Here is a 6,000-nt window from a genome sequence, read left to right on the forward strand (position 1 = left end):
AGTGTCTGAGGCTGCATCTGAACTCCATTCCAAAGTGATTCCATTTTGTCAAGTTCTTCCATCTTTTTCTACCTTGTGGTTCTGCTTCTCCCACCCTTCATAGATTCACAAACTAACAACAACCAAAGCTCTTACTATCAGAGCTTATTTCTAATCAGGAAAGGTTTCCAATTCTAAGCCTTTCTGATAGCCAGGGACAGCCTAGAGAGACACCTGGAAAATTTCCTTCCTTCTTTACCTCTGCTTTGAAAAAAACAATCTTCTCCACCCCATAATCTTAGTCCCAGGCTGACTACTTTGGGATCATACTCTGGAAGATTGCTGGTTGGCTAGCTCATTTTTCTCTGACCATGGCCCAGCCAAGGCTGCTTGGATGTTTCTCTTTCTCTCTCTCTCTCTCTCTCTCTCTCTCTCTCTCCCTTCCTAGTTACATTTTGGTGACCAATGAAGGGATTCTCTCTGCCCAGACTGGGAAACTGATGGAGTGATGGAGCTATGTAGGTGAACACACCCCCTTTTTTTTAGATCCTAGATTTTTAGGAAAGTAGGAAAATAATTGGACCTCTAGCCCTCCTTCTGGTTTGTGGGTTTTCAGTTAAGCTGAACCCACATGGTGTTTGGCAGTAGCCCTGGTGTGGGCCTACCCTGTTCAGACTGACCAGAAGAATGAAATTTCTGAGGTTTGTTTGGTTTATATTTCACTGTGAGTGAGGGTTGTTAAGAAGGATGTTCAGCATAGGTTCAACTGACATGTTTGCCTACCTATAAACTGATAGAGAATTAAAATATGGGGGAAATTCTGGCACCAACTATGTGCTTCCTCCTTGGAAGGAATTAGATTTGACAAAAGCAAAACATTTGAATGCTTGGAAATTATCCTTGGGTGGTACTCTTTTTCTCTCTTTCTTTCTCTTTGAAATGCTCTCTCTCATTCTCTGTTGCCCCCATCCTCTGCAGAGGGAGGAGAGAGGGAGAAGGGAAATCTTCCTTTGTAGAACTTTGAAACTCAAACCTATGTCTCAGATGGAATGCATGCTTCACTGCAGGAAGGGTAAAACTACCCAAAACTTGTTTTAGAAAACAGGGGACCCCAAGGCCTTCTTCCTGGTTTGGGAAGGAAGTGGGGGGTTGGGCAATGACCAAATTTTGTCTTAAACTACAGGTGTTTCCAAGCCCCATTTAGCTGGGCTGAGAGGGAAGGGAAGGGGAAATGGGCAGATTGATTGTCAGTTAAAGGAAGGAGGAAGATAATTTTCTGGGCCTAGGAAATTCAGATTTCATCTTTTTTTTTTTTTTTTTTTTTTTTTGCAAGGCAAATGGGGTTAAGTGGCTTGCCCAAGGCCACACAGGTAATTATTAAGTGTCTGAGGCTGGATTTGAACTCAGGTACTCCTGATTCCAGAGCACCACCTACCCCTAGATTTCATCTTTTTATTAAGCCTGTGCTAAAAGACAAATATTTCTGTAATAGAGTAAGGTTTGAACTTTATAAAGTTGCTTAAGAATGCATTCAATTTTAACTATTGGTTGGCTATTTCAAAATGTTAATAAATGTATAAGAGGCTCCTCAAGAAGATTGCTGGTTGTCATCCTTTAATAATAAAACTGTGTCAAGTTCTCTCCAACTTTGGTATCTGGATTTGACTCAGTACCTGCTTAGATCAGACCTAGGTCCTCTGCAGACTGAGCCAGAGGGGATTGGGAGGAGCTCTGCCTCCTCTTTAGGGGCAGGAGACTGGCCTCCAAGGATTTATAAAGGTTGAGGTCCAATGAGGGTTACAAAGGCCCTGGTCTTGCCCTCAGGGCAGAGACTCCAAGCTACAAAAAAGGAGAAGCCCTCAGGGAGGGTCAGGTTTGGAAATGAAGTTATTTATGAAGAGGAAAAACTACATCCCTGTCTCACTTAATGTTATTCTGTAAGAGATTGTTGAGAGTCACAGGAAGGTCATTGACTACAGCTGGACTGAGTTAAGTAATAGGTTATGAGTAAAAATATAAGTTAGCTGGCTGGCACACAACATATGATGCTCAGTGTGGGGCATGAAGGCATGAAACAAGCTGATTTCAGGGCCATCTGATCTGAATCTAGGAGAAGGAGCATGAAGAACCATGCATCAAAGGACTGAGACTTTGAGTTGTCATACAAGCGAGGCAAAAAGCTTCCAGGTGACATCCTGGAGCATAAGAGAAGAAATGGAAAAATCTGGGTCCCTGAAAGGAATGTCCACAGGAAAGAAGCAGAGAACCAACATCAGGAGAAGAAGCACAGGCCCCAAATACAAGAGATGGAGAAGTAGGAGCAGACCTTTGGAAGTGACTCAACTGATGCTTTTATTGCTACATCTTGTGCCAGCTGTCTAGGGACAAGAGATGAATGGGACAAATGGGACTTAGTACTGGGCTTATTTTTGCACACCCTTCTTGGGCTTGGATAGTATCATTAGGGGGAAGACTTTTCTGGGACTGGGAAATTCAGAGTTCATCTTTTGAATGAAGTCTGTGTTTATGGCTAATATCTCTGTAATAGAGTAGCTAACTTTGAATTTTGTGAAGTTGCTCAAAAATGCATTCTTTTTTTGATTGGCTATTTCAAGATACAATGAATATATTTGAGGTTCCTCAAGAAATTCTGATTGATTCCAAAAGTTATTTTTCTTTACCGCTCTTAATTGGCACATTCAAATAATATAATATAAATATTTGTGTGTACATGTGTATTTAAATATCAATGGAATATTTTCACATCTTTCTACTGGCCTGGAGAGGTGGGAAAATGTTTCTATATTCTGAGATCTAGTACTACACAGGGTATCAATCTCAGCTTGGTAAATGTGATACAAGAGAGTTGTTTCTGCGTGTGTGTGTGTGTGTGTGTGTGTGTGTGTGTAATTCAGATCTGAAATACTTAGGTAAAGTTAAATGTTACTCCTTTTAGTTTGAGTTTTGAATTTAATTGCTTGAAAGGGTCTACTTTTAAAAAATTAATGAAGTTGGGCTCTATCTGCTTATACCATTTGAAAGTTTGTTAGTGGCAAAGTTTGAAATGATTTCAGGTGTGAGCTAAGTTTTTCTTAATATAATATGGAATGAAGGCTGTATTTAATTTAGGTTAATGGAGACTTTAAGATTTAGTAAATTCAGACTCCTGGCCCTCAAGAAGCTTTCAAAAGAGAGTGGGAAGGATAAGAAAAGGTCACCACTGTGTGTTTAAAAAACAAACAAACAACTATCTGAGAATAATTTAGTCATCTAAGCTTTGTAATAAGTCTTGAGAATTATGTGTTATTAAGAAGGAAAATATAATTGGGATAAATTACATTTCAAGGAATTTGGGAATATTGAATCATATAATTTACTGATTCTTTTGGGAAAGGGATATTGCACTAAATTTTGAAATCTGATCTGTTTTGATGTTAAAATTGATATAACTGTCAGTTAGTTACATTAAATGTTACTCCTTTTGATTTAGGTTTTGAATTTAATTGATTTGGGGAAAAAAGGAAGTGTAACTGATAATGCTTCAAAATATGATCTCCCTCCTGAAAATGCTGTGTAAGATATTATTGATGGGTTTGATAAACTTCCAAGTTCTACAATGATTGGGACCCCACTCCCACCTCCCACATACATGGTGTATCAGTGATTGTAATGTTTATGATCATTATTGGTATCATAGTACTTCTCATTAGGTATTGTCTGAAAATAATCCGCTGTCTTGCAGATGACTTACAGGAAATTTGCCTCAAAAACAAAAAGAAGGATTTGTAAGAGACTGTTGAGGGTCACAAGAAGGTCATTGTGTGACTGGGAATGACTTAAAGGTACTCTGGCCCACGCACACCAATGGCCCACGCACACCAATGGCCCACGCACACCAATGGCCCACGCACACCAATGGCCCATGCACACCAATGGCCTTCTTACCTGGGTGAGCTCTCTGGATCTTCTTATCTGTTCCTTGTCTGGAACATTGTGTGAAAACACTAAGCCTCAGATAGCAACATTGTGTGAGAGTACTAGCCTGAAGAAGTAAACTTTTATCACCCGCTGTCCAGAATGCCAAGTGATTGGGAGTGAACTACAGACTAAAAAAGGATATTTAAACACTTGCATTTGGTTTAATAAATGGAGAGCTTGCCATCTTTGTCTCCTGCCTCTTCAACTTTCACCTGAGAACTTGACTACAGCTGAACTGAGTCAAGTAATAGGTTATGAGTATAGTATAAGTTAGCCGGCTGGGACGCAACATTATTCTTCTTATTTTTCCTCTCCTCAGATTCCTACATAGGCAGAAGGAACATGGGATCCTAGTGGGGTGATACCAGGCAACATCTCAGTGACTCTGGAGACAGAACTCTCCCTCCTACAAGTCCATTGCCTCCCCACATCTCCACTCTCCAGATAACTTAGACATGATCTAAACTACAGAGAGAATCCAAGGAAAGCTGAGGATGTAGAGGATCTGGAATAAAACCACAAGGATTGGCTCTTTTCCTTCATTATTGAAGAAGACCAAAATGACATCACTATGTTTGAGACAAATGACGTTGTGTCCAACTGTGGCTGATCAGACCAATATGAGCTCAGAATGCTGTACCACAGGTTGGGCACAAATAGTCCATGGGAACACCTGGGGTGGGAAATCTAAACCTGCAGATGTAGTAGCTTCAATTTGAGTAGCTTCAATTCTTCCTTCCTCATAGAGGGCAGCACCCTCACTGATGAGGGCATGCCATGCTTGGTGGTCCTGTGCTAGTGTCTCCCATGCCGTACAATTAGTTCTAAAATTCTTTGATGAGACCTTCAGGGTGTCCCGATATTGCTTCTTCTAACACCCATGAGAACCCTTGCCCTGTGCAAGTCCTCCATAAAATAGTTTTTTGGCAAGCATAAGTCTGGCACAGTCCAACCCACTGTAGTTGCACTCTTTGCAGTAATGTTGGTATCCTAGGCCTGAGGTTGGGAAACAGAGTTCAGTATGGATTCAAGTCTGAGGGCACTGAAAGAAGTTGAGGCAGGATCTATTTTAATAGTCAAGAATTGGAAACTGAGGGAATGCCCATCAATTGGGGAACGCATGAACAAGTTTTGGATTATGAATGCTATGGAGTACTATTTCTATGTGAAAACATGAATGGCTGGACTTTAGAGAAGCATGAAAAGAATTACATGAACCGATTCTGAGCAAAGGGAACAGAACCAAGACAACATTGTGAGTTGATCAATTTTTTTTTAGGGTTTTTTTGGTAAGGCAATGGGGTTAAGTGGCTTGCCCAAGGTCACACAGCTAGGTAATTATTAAGCGTCTGAGGCCAGATTTGAACTCAGGTAGTCCTGACTCCAGGGCCGATGCTCTATCCACTGTGCCTCCTAGCCACCCCTGAGTTGCTCAATTTTGATGGATACAGCTCCTTTCAGCAATTCAGAGATCAAGGATGACTCTGAGAGACCTGTCATGGACAATGTCATCCACATCTCCATGGCTTTGGGGAACTCCACAGAATCTGAATGTATACTATGTTCACTTTTTTAAAACTTCTTATGTTATTTCCTTCCCAACTTTTGGTTTTCTTTCTTTTCCCTTCTAAATACTCTTAAACAAATTGACTATTATGTAAATATGTTAAACACAAATATACATGACAACTTTTACCAGACTAATGCTGAAAGACTACCATAGCAAGCAATTGGAAAAATAAATTATCAACCCTCCCCCCAACAAAAAAAAGAAGTTGAGACAGAGAAACAGGAGAATTAAGTAAGGGGATTGGAAATGGGGTCTGGGAGATAAGGCATTCTAATAGAATGCAGGGCAGGGAGAGCTCATGGATTGAATGAAGGTTTCCAGGTAGACACTGGACCTTGGAAAACAGAATGACTGAATCTAAGGTTTAAGGAGGAGCAGTGGAGGATACTGGTACCCCTTATAAAACCTCTTCTTGGAAACTGGAAATAAAGAGGTACATCTGGGATCTGATGGAGAAGCAGGCCAAGATTCAA

Source organism: Macrotis lagotis, chromosome X (genome assembly GCF_037893015.1).
Source record: "Macrotis lagotis isolate mMagLag1 chromosome X, bilby.v1.9.chrom.fasta, whole genome shotgun sequence".
NCBI classification, from domain to species: Eukaryota; Metazoa; Chordata; class Mammalia; order Peramelemorphia; family Peramelidae; genus Macrotis; species Macrotis lagotis.